The following is a 13,100-nucleotide window of genomic DNA, read 5'->3' on the forward strand; positions in this document are numbered from 1 at the left end:
ACTCATGGGACAGGGGATAATATATTAGCATGGATTGATTAATGGACAGAAAACAGAGTAGGAATAAAATGGGTCATTTTTGGGTTGGCAAGTTCTAACTAGTGGGGTGCCGCAAGGATCGGTACTTGGGCCTCAGCTATTTACAATTTATATTAATGACTTAGATGAAGGGACCGAGCGTAATGTATCTAAGTTTGCTGACTATACAAAGCTAGGTGGGAAAGTAAGCTGTGAGGAGGACACAAAGAGGCTGCAAATGAATATAGACAGGTTAAGTGAGTGGGCGAGAAGGTGGCAGATGAAGTATAATGTGGGGAAATGTGAAATTATCCACTTTGGTGGGAAGAATAAAAAACTAGAATATTTTTTAAAAGGTGAGAGACTAAGAAATGTCAGAGGGATTTGGCTGTTCTTGTACATTAATCACAGAAAGTTAACATTCAGGTACAGCAAGCAATTAGGAAATCAAATGGCATGTTGACCTTTATTACATGGGGGTTGGAGTATAGGTGTACGAAGGTCTTGCTGCAATTATATATGGCTCTAGTGCTGTTCATCTCTCCCAGTCCTCTGTGTACCTTGTTTCTCCTCTCTAATGTTTCATCCTGGTGCCCATCCTCCTGGCAAATTATTTAAAATTTCCCCCCCAGCACTAGTTAACCTCCATTAGTCCCAGCTCTGTTGAGATACAACCCGTCCACCTTGAACAGATCCCTCCTGCCCCAGAACGAGTCCCAATGCCCCAGAACGAGGGGGCATAGATTTAAGGTGAGAGGGGAGAGATACAAAAGGGTCCAGAGGGGCAATTTTTTCACTCAAAGGGTGGTGAGTGTCTGGAACGAGCTGCCAGAGGCAGTAGTAGAGGCGGGTACAATTTTGTCTTTTAAAAAGCATTTGGACAGTTACATGGGTAAGATGGGTATAGAGGGATATGGGCCAAGTGCAGGCAATTGGGACTAGCTTAGTGGTATAAACTGGGCGACATGGACATGTTGGGCCGAAGGGCCTGTTTCCATGTTGTAACTTCTATGATTCTATGAATCTGAAGCGCTCCCTCCTGCACCATTTCTCCAGCCGCACATTAACCTGTCTTATCCTAATATTCCTATACTCACTAGTGCATGGCACTGGGAGTAATCCAGAGATTATTACTTTTGAGGTCCTGCTTTTTAACTTCCTCCCTAGCTCCTGAAACTCTGACTGCAGGACCTCGACCCTTTTCTTTCCTTATGTTATTGGTTCCCACGTGGGCTATGATTTCTGGCTGTTTTCCTTCCCCCCTCAAAATGTTCTGTACCCTCTCCGCGATAAGAACATAAGAAATAGGAGCAGGAGTAGGCCATACAGTCCCTCGAGCCTGCTCCGCCATTCGATCAGATCATGGTTGATCTTCAACCTCAACTCCACTTTCCTGCCTGATCCCCATATCCCTTGATTCCCCAAGAGTCCAAAAATCTATCTCAGCCTTGAATATACTCAACAACTCAGCATCCCCTCTGGGGTAGAGAATTCCAAAGATTTACAACCCACTGAGTGAAGAAATTCCTCATCTCAGCCTTAAATGGCCGACCCCTTATCCTGAAACTATGCCCCCTAGAACTATACTCTCCAGCCAGGGGAAACAACCTCTCAGCATCTACCCTGTCAAGGATAAGAAAGATGTCCTTTACCCTGGCACCAGGGAGGCAACACACCATGCCGGACTCACATCGGCAGTTGCTGAAACGCCTGTCTGTCCCCCTGACTATTTAATTCCCTATAACCACTGCATTCCTACACTTATAACCACTGCATTCCTACACTTCACTGTGCCCCCGTGCAGTCCTTTGCCCCATGGTGCCATGCTCTGGATTGCACTCCTTTGAAGTGTTGTCACCCTCACTGCTATTCAATACTGAAAACCGGTTGGTGAGCTACACACTCCCAGAGAATTTCAATGATGCCTGCCTCTTCCTACCCTGTCAGATGGCCACCCACTTACTGCCCTGAGCTCTCTCTCTGGCTGTGGAATGACCACCTCCTGGAACGTACAATCCAGAAAATTCTCAGCCTCCCATATGCCCTGCAGTGACTGCAGGCGCTCCTCAAGCTCAGAAACTCTGAGCTCGAGCAGCCATAGGCACTTCCTGCACACGTGGTCACCCAGGACACCTGAAGTACACATTTATATTATGCTTTATCTTAGTACCCCTTTAACTCCTATTTATTATTGCTTTATTTAATATTTATGTATACCAGGTTCTTATTTAATATAATTTCAGAGCCCCTTCGTGTAAGTATCTCCTACTTAATTATTTCTTTACTCTTTTTAAGACAGTTATTTCTTAATCGATGATAACCAATTACAATTATTATAGAGTGTATACTAAATTGACTTACTTTAGCTTTCATGGACTCCTCCGCTACGTCAACTGTGATGTAACTTTTGCATATTTTCTCAGTTTGTTTCCCGCGCTCAGCTGCTGCTCTGCCGTGCTCTGCTTTAAGTATTTGTGGCCGCTCGGGTGGTACTTCATGCTCACCCGACACTTCCAGATACAAGTAAGTTTTGAGAGTACAGTACATTTAAAGTTAGAATTTCCTCAAACACTGACTTACAATTTTCATTATTTCAATATTGTATTTAAGGGCTTTAGCCTTTTTCTGTCTCTGATGCAAGCCCAAGATTTTGTTCACTTGAAATGGACTGCCCATGAGGGAATATTTATTTGTCTTATTACTTAAATCGGTCATTTGCACCCAGTGTAATACACAAATTGCAATTAAAGACTAATAAAACCTAATAGGTTTCATAAATACTAGAAAGTGTTTCTGAATGAGATGAGTTTTTTTTTAAAAAAACAAAAAACTACTAGATTTTGACAGGCTTGTAAATGAAAGAAATCCAGAATGTTTTCAATAAAGCACCTCACTAGAATCTCACAGCAAAGGGGAGATCTCAGTAGAGGTTTTTTTAATTATAGAACAAGGGCTATCAAGAGACAGTAATCAAGGTTGCTTAAGTCCAAAGATGATGACTCCACAAATCTTCTCCATTCACTGCTAACACAAAAGGTGAAGCTAAAGTGCACAACTGATTTCTTTGGCACATATGAAATTAGTCATCAAGCAACATTCACACATAGAGCAACTTTTGCAGTTGTGTCATTGAGACACACACAATACCAGCAAAAGGATTCATTTTGTCAAAGTGAGTAAATGGTATAAAGGAAAGTCATTGATGATTGCCAAACAGTATTGAGTGATATGCTGACTCACAGGAGATAAAAGTAGAAAATTCAGCTTCATTTCAGACGAATGGGTTTCACATGAAACCCAAAGTATGTGAATATAAATATTCATGGTATAGGTACAAAATGTTGAGGCCTTCAATTGATTAGAGTTCATTGTTTTATGCCAGGCAAAAAAAAATCATGCTACTAGAGTGTAGCTCAAATCACATGGTCTCTCACTCTTGTCAGCAACACTACTGATCATCCCTGTATGATGCCTAAAATTGGAGAGAATCACATCTAAGTTTTCCTATTAAAACTAAAATATCACAATTTAAAAGTCAGTCGCCATGTTTAAAAGGTGGAGGGGAGGAGAAAGAGTAACTCATTTCAAATGAGGGAGACAAACTGTTGTTAATGGGAAGAGTAACTGCTACCTACATGTGATCAAGCTTGGGGTGTTAGAAGTATTGAACAGCAGCAATAACACCCTATTCACCATCCTATTCCTAAGTATAAGGTGAAGAAGAGCAAGTCCAAAAGTGGCAGTGCTGACAGCAAATGTGGTGAGGGTCTTGACACCAGTACTGATGACCTACTTCTGTACAGCAAGAAATTCTGAGTACAGTAATAGCAGGAAAGAGGTGGAAACCTTTACATTACTTTACAGAATGTTAAAAGAGACTAAACTGAAGATCAACAAAAATTTGTTATAACTTTCAATCATTTCCTTGTGGTGTTAACTAGAGAGGACAAATGGAGATAATCTAAGAATACTCAAGGCCTTTTGATATTAACCTGATAGACGTTCTAGCCAGGCTTAAAGGACCAAAAACAAAAAGAAAAACACCCATGAATAGGTGGTGTTTATCCCAGGGTGCTGAGAGACAAGGGATGAGATCAGTGGAGTGCTGATAATCATCATGAGAGAGTTACTGAATACTCAGGATGTCCCACTAGCTTCAAAAAGGTGAGAAAACAAGAAAGTTACAGACCCATTAATTTCCCTACATGGCTTAAACATTCCTTTATTGTTATAAAACATTGTATACTCCAACTCGCTGCAAGCAATGCCATGGAAAATCTGTTTGTACGAAAAATTATCTACTTAACAGAACTATTTCATGCAATAGCTAGCCATTTATAACAATCAAAAGAGAACATTACTGAACCAGTTTTCAAACTTAATGCACAAGGTTATGCAACCAAGAATTCTTCCCAAATAACACACACCTAGGTTTTCCTATTTAAAACTAAAATATCACAATGTAAAGGTCAGTCGTTATGTTTAAAGGTTGAAGGGGAGGAGAAAGAGTAACCCTTTTCAAATTAGGAGGTGGACAAACTGTCTCAGCAATAGTTAGTCACGGGAAGTGTCTGAGGAAACAGTGAGGGGCCCAGCTGTAACTGAAATCAATGTTCGCAGCTTCAATCCAGTTTAATGGTTACATACCCACAGCATAAAAATAGAAATCTCAGAGGCCATAAGGAAGGCTGGCTTGGGAAACTTAGAGAAAAATTTTCACTGCAGTGCAAATATTCTTCTAAGATTAGGACTAAGGCACATTGTTGGCACAGACCGGAGGGATCTTCACTCTGCATCACGCCATACTGTACTCGACTTGGAAGTGCCTGTTGCGGACACTGGGTACCCAAACTGGAAACGTGTTCCATGCAGTACTGACACCCCTTTAAGCACAGAAAAGCACAAACACATTGCAGTATCACATCTGACTAGGCTTCAATCACAAAAACTAGTGCTGTCAGGTATCTCGATTTTGGGTTTTGTTCTCATCTTTAGTTGTAATAGCCAATACAACGCCAAAGTGAATAGTAACGTCACATCAGCAGTCGGAAGAACACAGCAAAATGTTCCAGGTGACAGTGATACAAATTTTGCCATTGTCTTTAAAAGTAGTGGAATGAAAGACGGCAGACCCTATTTTCCTATAGCACTTCATGGCAAATGTCTTCATAAAGTATCGCAAGATTGGAATAAAACTGCACTTTTTCATGAAAGTTGGTAACAATTTTCCATGCAATCAGGCGCATAATGGCTAAATTGAAAGAATATGACAGACCTCTCAGACAGAGAAATATCCCAACTTCTGGGTTCTATGATAATACCATGGATTTCCAATTTAAAATCATCCTGCTACGAAATGTTCTCTAGCAGCTCAGGCATCTCAAATTATAAGAGCCCAGATCTGCCCTAACTCTAGCAAGCTTTTGGAAATCTTACATACACACTCGACCAGTCACTGCAATATGAAACAGCAAAGAACTGTCACAACTCCCATTTCCCAGCAGACTTTTTTCTTCTGCTTCCTAGGGAGAATCTATATCATCTAAAAGGCACAATTAAAACAATGTAGTCATTAACTTTTTCAGCCAGAAAACTATTTATCAAGTACAAATAAAATGGCAGTTTTCTTTCCCCACTACCACTCACTTCTATACTTGACTACCAAATACCATTCCATGATGAGTTTATAGTAGATGTACTCAGAGATTCATCTGTTCTACTTTGTAGAAGGGTATTACACTTGTTCCTTAATCCAAAAAAAAAGGGTCTTCCTGGAAACTCTGCCAGGAAATAGCCAAGCCCCTCCCAACTAAAGTGGACAGGTTTCAGCGCAGTGGAGCCTAACTGTACAACTCTACCATGGTGACAACGCAATTATTCAAAGACTACACAAAAGTAGTTTTTTGTACTCAAAAGATCAAAACCATGAACGAAGTCCCTCTGCAAATACATGCATTGCATAAACTATTAAGCAAAAGAAATAATCAAGTCACATCTGCAGGACATTCCAATCCATATCGCACTCCTAGCACAGTTCGACATTATGGTATGTCACAGCTTCAAATTGTTAAAATTAATGAAAATACTTGGGAGAAATTAAAAAACACCAGCCTTTATATGTAGAGAGATGAAGTTCTAAAACCAAGCAGACAATTCTAGTAAAATGTTATCTTATACTTATTGTTATCTAAACCAAGCTCCAAAATACAGCAGCCAAATGTTCTTATGTGCAGACTTAACATAAAAAAATATTTAAAAGCTCAAAACAGAATTTAACATCAGTTTTATTTTGCTTCTAAACCAGCACTGTAGAGAGACTTACGCAAAAAGAACTGCAAATCTGAAACAAAAACAAAAATGCTGGAAATACACATCAGATGTGAATCCATCTTTTCAAACACTGACAGACATGCTTCATATCTCAGCATTCTCTGTTTCTATTTGCAGGGAGAGTTATAATAATACATTAATAAAGGAATAGCACAACAAAGAGAGCATCAGAATTGTATCAGTTTCCTGTTTAAGTCTGATGAATGCAAAATTTACAAATTGTCCACAGTTTTCACAACATATAGTTAAAATAATTTAAAAAATAAAATTCCAGCATCTGCAAATGTGACCCTGCCCATTAGGCAGCAATTCTGCCAATGCAGTTTATTTATTAAAATTAACTTAGATCAAAAGAAATCAATCGGTCGACCCCCTTCTGCCAACGAACCAGGACTCTTTAAGCCACCTTCACAAATGAATATACACAGAAATCGTAATAACTTTACATAACTCATAACTATTTTAATCACTTGTAAACAATTTTACAACACCAAGTTATAATCTCCACATCATATTTTAATTACAACAATGTTACAATGTGTTCACCCTTGTTGTAAGATGCAGTACGAAATTTAGGCAAATAAGGGTCGTTATGCTCCAGACCAGCCTTGATTTGCTGCTCTATAGAAATTTCCGTTTTATCCCAATTTGCAAGGTTGACCCAAGCAATTGCAATTAAGCAGGTTCTACTGTCATTGTAAAAGATTTTAAAATGTAGGTAGACATAGTAGTTGTTTCATTGGTCTCCCTTATTTATGTGAATTGTTGAAATAAATTAGTCAGTTTTGACAGTTAACAGAACCACTTTATATTGGAAGTATTTATACTATTAGAAACCATTTGAATTGTGAAGTCAAAGTTTTTATTTTAGAATAAAGTTTTCATACCGTGTTTAATTGTATTTGTCAGTTTATAAACCCTTGCCACCCTTCATATATTTTGTGCAGCTCTCCGTGGAGCACTATTTATTTACTTTTAACTAATCTTTTTGTTTTTAAAAGGTATTTTTAAAAACAAGTATTCAACAACTTGGACTTATGTAATCCCTTTAACACAGCAAATGTCGCACGGTGCTTCACAGGGTGGAAAAAGAGAACAAACACAGAACAAGAGTTAAGCGATGCAACCAAAGGCATGATTAAGCTAACAGTTTTTTTTCTGAGGAAGATTTGGAGATGTAGCTTACACAGTGCTCAAAAATAGTGATAGTTGAAGGCTCTGCCATCAATGGATGGTGGGGCGAGGGGGAAGGGAAAGGGGACACATAGCAGGTAGATGTCAGAAGAATGGAGGGTACAAGCTAGAAGATAAAGCTAGCAGAATTTGCAGATAGGGCGGAGCAAGGGACTGTAAATGACTGGTCTTGTTATGCACCAGACCAGCATTTTTTGTTGCTTCCCGGTTTATCCCAATTTGCAAGGTTGTCCAGCATGGTTGTAATTTAGCGGGTTCCATTGTAATTGTAAAAGATTAAAATGTAGGCAGATATGGTAGTTGTTTCATTGGTCTCCACTATTATGTGAATTGTTGAAGTAAATTATTTAGTTTTGACAGTTAACAGAACCACTTTATATTGGAGGTACTTACACTGTTCCCTGCCCTTTTCTCATTCCCTCAATTTTTTGTTCTTTTTCAAATAGTTAACCACTTCCTTCTTAAAATCCATTATTGATTCTGCTTCCACCACTGTTTCTAGTGGGACATTCCACATCGTAACAATCCTCTGCATATAAAAATTCTCTCACCCTCTGTCTTTGTTCTTTTAGTGATGATCCTATACCATATGTAATATATAGTAACTAAGTATTTAAAGTATACTTTTAACTATCTGAGCCATAGAATAGAATCATGAGCACCCAAAGAAACCCATCATCATGCTGAAAAGTCTCCAAACTGAACTCCTCAGAAATTGACATAAGTTGAGTTGCCACATTCTGATACAGACAGCACACCCACTTATGTGTCCAGAGAACTTAGGTACAGGTTAGCAAGAGCCAAGGCACAGGATCTCTTCCCAAGTATGTGCAAGTTTCATCAAATAAAACCACTTAGCTTTCTGCTGCTTGATCAGATGGGCCATTTTATCCACTAGAGCACTCACTCGCAGGATTATCTGGAATCCCAGCATCCACGGAGGTCTACATCTCCAGGTCCTATAAATTTGCACGGCTTTATAAATAGAGGCATGGAGTACAAAAGCAAGAAAGTTCTGTTGAACCTTTATAAAAGACTGGTTCGGCCACAACTGGAGTATTGTGTCCAATTCTGGGCACCACATTTTAGGAAGGATGTGAAGGCCTTAGAGAAGGTGCAGAAAAGTTTTACTAGAATGGTTCCAGGGATGAGGGACTTTTTTTTAAATTCGTTCACGGGATGTGGGCGTCGCTGGCAAGGCGGGCATTTATTGCCCATCCCTAATTGCCCTCGAGAAGGTGGTGGTGAGCCGCCTTCTTGAACCGCTGCAGTCCGTGTGGTGACGGTTCTCCCACAGTGCTGTTAGGAAGGGAGTTCCAGGATTTTGACCCAGCGACAATGAAGGAATGGCGATATATTTCCAAGTCGGGATGGTGTGTGACTTGGAGGGGAACGTGCAGGTGGTGTTGTTCCCATGCGCCTGCTGCCCTTGTCCTTCTAGGTGGTAGAGGTCGCGGGTTTGGGAGGTGCTGTCGAAGAAGCCTTGGCGAGTTGCTGCAGTGCATCCTGTGGATGGTGCACACTGCAGCCACAGTGCGCCGGTGGTGAAGGGAGTGAATATTTAGGGTGGTGGATGGGGTGCCAATCAAGCGGGCTGCTTTATCTTGCTTCAGTTACATGGATAGACTGGAGAAGCTGGGGTTGTTCTCCCTTAGAGCAGAGAAGGTTAAAAGGAGATTGAATAGAAATGTTCAAAATCATGAAGGGTTTAGATGAAGTAAATAAAGAGCAACTGTTCCCATTGGCGGAAGGGCCGAGAACCAGAGGACACAGATTTAAGGTGATTGGCAAAAGAACCAATGGCGACATGAGGAAAAACTTTTTTTTACGCAGCAAGTAGTTATAATCTGGAATGCGCTGCCTGAAAGGGTGGGGGAAGCAGATTCAATCATGACTTTCAAAAAGGAATTGGATAAGTACTTGAAGGGAAAAAATTTGCAGCGCTACGGGGAAAGCGCAGGGGAATGGGACTAACTGGATTGCTCTTACAAAGAGCCGGCACAGGCTCGATGGGCTGAATGGCCTCCTTCTGTACTGTAACCATTCTATGATTCTATTCTAGCTGGTCAATAATCCATCAGTGCCCTTGAGTACTGCAGATGTCTCTGGCACCTATCAGATTACTGAATCTGTCACATTGGAACGATTTGGTTCCTATCACCAAGTGTGACATCTTGGATCCAATTTGACCTCAGAGGCCACCCTGATCTCTCCTCTCCCTTTCTTCAGGGAGGATAGAGATTGACTTTGCTCAACTGCTATTGAGAAAAATAGCAGGTCTCAGTTAAGTCAGATAACTTTGTAAACACAAAATGCATACTGTTGGTTTGATGCCTTTTAAATTTTAAAAAATGTACAAACTGTGTTATATAACACTTCTATTACTTGGATAGCGGGCAAATCATCACAAAATTATGAAGCAGTAACACATCACACATGCCAGCTACAAGAATTATTTTCATCACAACACACTAGAAAGATAAAGTTACAAAGGGAAAAATCGCTGTATCATATCAACCCACTGAAGCATTTCAGTTAAAGTCGAAGTAAATATTCTAGTGTGTCATTGTATACGACAAACTTTGACAAAGCAGACTGCTGGGCTGAATTATAAAAGGTGATCTGAGTGCAACACAACCCTAAAGCTGCAAAAATCAAAAAAAAAATACTTTTACTGGCAAAGATAACAAGGAGCTCAAGTCTTCCAACTGCAACTTGACGGTTTAAGCCGGCGGCTGTGCGAGCTTTCATGTCCATCCATGAATTCATTTTTAAAAAGACAAGAAAACGGCAGAACGACGGTTCCATTTGGAAACCCCGACCCATTTTATTTAAAAACCACCAGGCATCGTTCCACCGGGTTGACTGCGGCCGAGGCCCAAGATCCGACCGGATCTCCAGCCGCCGCCAGTCCCGCGCACAAAGGCTCAAGCGCCGAGTCAGTAAGAGCCCGAGGGGCGGATCGCAGACTGAGGCTTCGGTCCCTGAAACCCAGCGGGATCCTGATTCATTTGTGGAAACAGGCCGGGGGAGGGCGAGGGTTTGTCTCCGGCCGAGGGCGGACGTTGATCGGTTCCTCGCTCAATTAAACCAGTCCCCGTTTAATGCGCCACCAACACGAGGAAACCCCGAGCCTGGTCTTTAGGCCCGGCTCTGCCCTCCTCTCCCTCGACCCGGGCCCGGCCCAGGTCCCCTCCCTCCCTCCCTCCCTCCCTTCCCCCCACCCCCGACACGGGCCCAGGGTTACAGCCCGGACTCTCCCTTCAGATTTTTAAATTAACACCGAGCAACAGCGGCTGGAGGCCCGAGTCCAGTGCCTCAAACTCCCGCTTCACAAACCACTCGACCCCCTCCCCCCTTTTAACCCCACCAGGGCTTCCCACAGCACATCTCCGACCCGACACCTTCAGCTCAGGCCCAGAATCAGAGACTTCCCCCCCCCACACCCCACACCCGGGCGAGAGCGGCGGCGCGGGCCTGGGCCTCGGCCTCAGACTCTGCCGACAACAACATGGCGGCGGCGGCAGCGGCGGCTCGGCCTCCAGCGAACGGTTCGAGTCACCGTGAGTCAGGAGGAATCGGCCCCGGCGCCTGAGCGCTCTCTCTCCCCCCTCTCCGCCCGCCGGCCGCCGCTTCACTCACCATCGCCTCGCCGCCTCCCTCCTCCTCCTCCTCGGCCGCTCCCTCCCTTTTCTCTCTTCGTCTCTTTTTTCTTCCGATTTAATTTTCCAACCGACTCGACTCGACTCGGCAGATTCCGCGCCGCCCGGCCGCCTGCGACAAACTCCTTACACAACAGTTCCGCTCCGCGCCAGACCCGCTCCGCAGACAAAATCCAGCCTCCTGCGCGCTCTCTGCAAGTTAAAGCTGCAACGCGACTTCTTTATTTTCCCCTTCAGTTTTCATTTTTTTTTGTAATAAAATGATTATCAATCAAACAAAAAAAAAAAATTGCAGAAGATTGTTTTCTTATTTTAAAAAAGAAAATCTACCGGGAGCTGCTTGGTCCCCGGGAAATCTCTTGGTTGCGACTTTTTTTTTGAAGGAACGCAAATCGCTGGGTGTCAATAAAGTCAACAACGTTATTCTGAGAACAAATGCGTTAAAAATGGTTCCGTTTTAAAAAATAAAATCTGCATTATTATTTCACTTTAATACAAAAATGAACAGAAATATTTCCAAAGTTTGCGTTCACTCCGGAAGGTGCCATTCACTGAGTTTAGGCTTTTTTGACCCACTCGCCCTTATCTGTTGGACTCATTGAGATTATCGACCTGATACCAATTCAAAGGATTCAAGTAATCAAGTTGTAAATGTGTAATGAATTTAGGACTCCGGGCGAATATCATATTCCCCAAGTATTCAATGTGTTTTCTGTTTACACCAAATATAAACAGAAAATTCTGAGTTTTTTATTTGTGGCTTTAAAATAAATGTGAAGGCAGTGTTAGCACAGGGTCAACTTCCAGATGAGACATAGGCCATTCAGCCCCTCAAGCCTGTTCCATCATTCTATCACATCAAGGCTGATATGTACCTCAACTCCATTTACTCAATTTTGTTTGCTAACACTCCTGTGAAGCACCTGCTTTTTGTTCCTAAAGGCGCGATATAAATGCATGCTGCTGTTGTTGTTGTTACACACATTTGATCCATATCCCTTGAGATCCTTATCTAACAAAAATCTATCGATCTCAGTCTTGATAATTTCAATTGACTCAACAACAACACCTTGCCTTTAATGTAGCAAAACGTCCCAAGGCGCTTGACAGGAGCGTTATCAAACAAAATTTGACACTGAGTCACATAAGGAGATATTAGGATAGGTGACCGAAAGCTTGGGCAGAGAGGTAGGTTTTAAGGAGTGTCTTAAAGGAGGAGAGAGAGGTGGAGAGGTTTAGGGAGAGAATTGCAGAGCTTAGGGCCTCAGCAGCTGAAGGCACAGCTACCAATGGTGGAGCGATTAAAATTAGGGATTGGAGGAGCACAGAGATATCTCAGAGGATTGTAGGCCTGGAGGACATTACAGAGATAGGGAGGGGCGAGGCCCTGGAGGGATTTCAAAACAAGGATGAGAATTTTAAAATTGAGGCATTCCTGCACTGGGAGCCAATGTAGAACAGCGAGCACAGGAGTGATGGGAGAACGGGAATTGGTACGAGTTAGAATACGGGCAGCAGAGTTTTGGATGAGCTCAAGTTTATAGAGGGTGGAAGATGGGAGGCCAGCCAGGAGAACTTTGGAATAGCCAAGTCCAGAGGTAACAAATGCATGGATGAGGTTTCAGCAGCAGATGAGCTGAGGCAGGGGCAGAGACGGGTGATGTTACGGAGGTGGAAGTAGGTGGTCTTGATGATGGAACGGATATGTGGTTGGAAGCTCATCTCAGGGTCAAATAGGGCGCCAAGATTGTGAACGGTGTGGTTCAGCCTCAGACTGTGGCCAGGGAGAGGGATGGATCATGGCTAGGAAATGAAGTTTGTGGTGGGGACCGGAGTCAATGGCTTGCGTCTTCCCAATATTAAATTGAAGGAAATGTTTGCTCATCCGGTACTGAA

The 13,100-nt window shown here is 42.3% G+C and overlaps 1 protein-coding gene across 1 annotated transcript in view; it reads right to left on the reverse strand.

Annotated features, from left to right (window-relative positions):
* The window catches only part of cul1b (cullin 1b), a 90,886-nt gene extending 79,432 nt beyond the window's left edge, over window positions 1-11,454 (reverse strand). The window contains exon 1 of the mRNA XM_068005657.1: window positions 11,185-11,454. The gene's annotated coding sequence lies outside the window, so the exon portion shown is untranslated. The remainder of the gene's footprint in view (window positions 1-11,184) is intronic.
* Window positions 11,455-13,100: the final 1,646 nt, after the last annotated feature.

The sequence above is a fragment of the Heptranchias perlo genome, chromosome 2, assembly GCF_035084215.1.
Source record: "Heptranchias perlo isolate sHepPer1 chromosome 2, sHepPer1.hap1, whole genome shotgun sequence".
NCBI classification, from domain to species: domain Eukaryota; kingdom Metazoa; phylum Chordata; class Chondrichthyes; order Hexanchiformes; family Hexanchidae; genus Heptranchias; species Heptranchias perlo.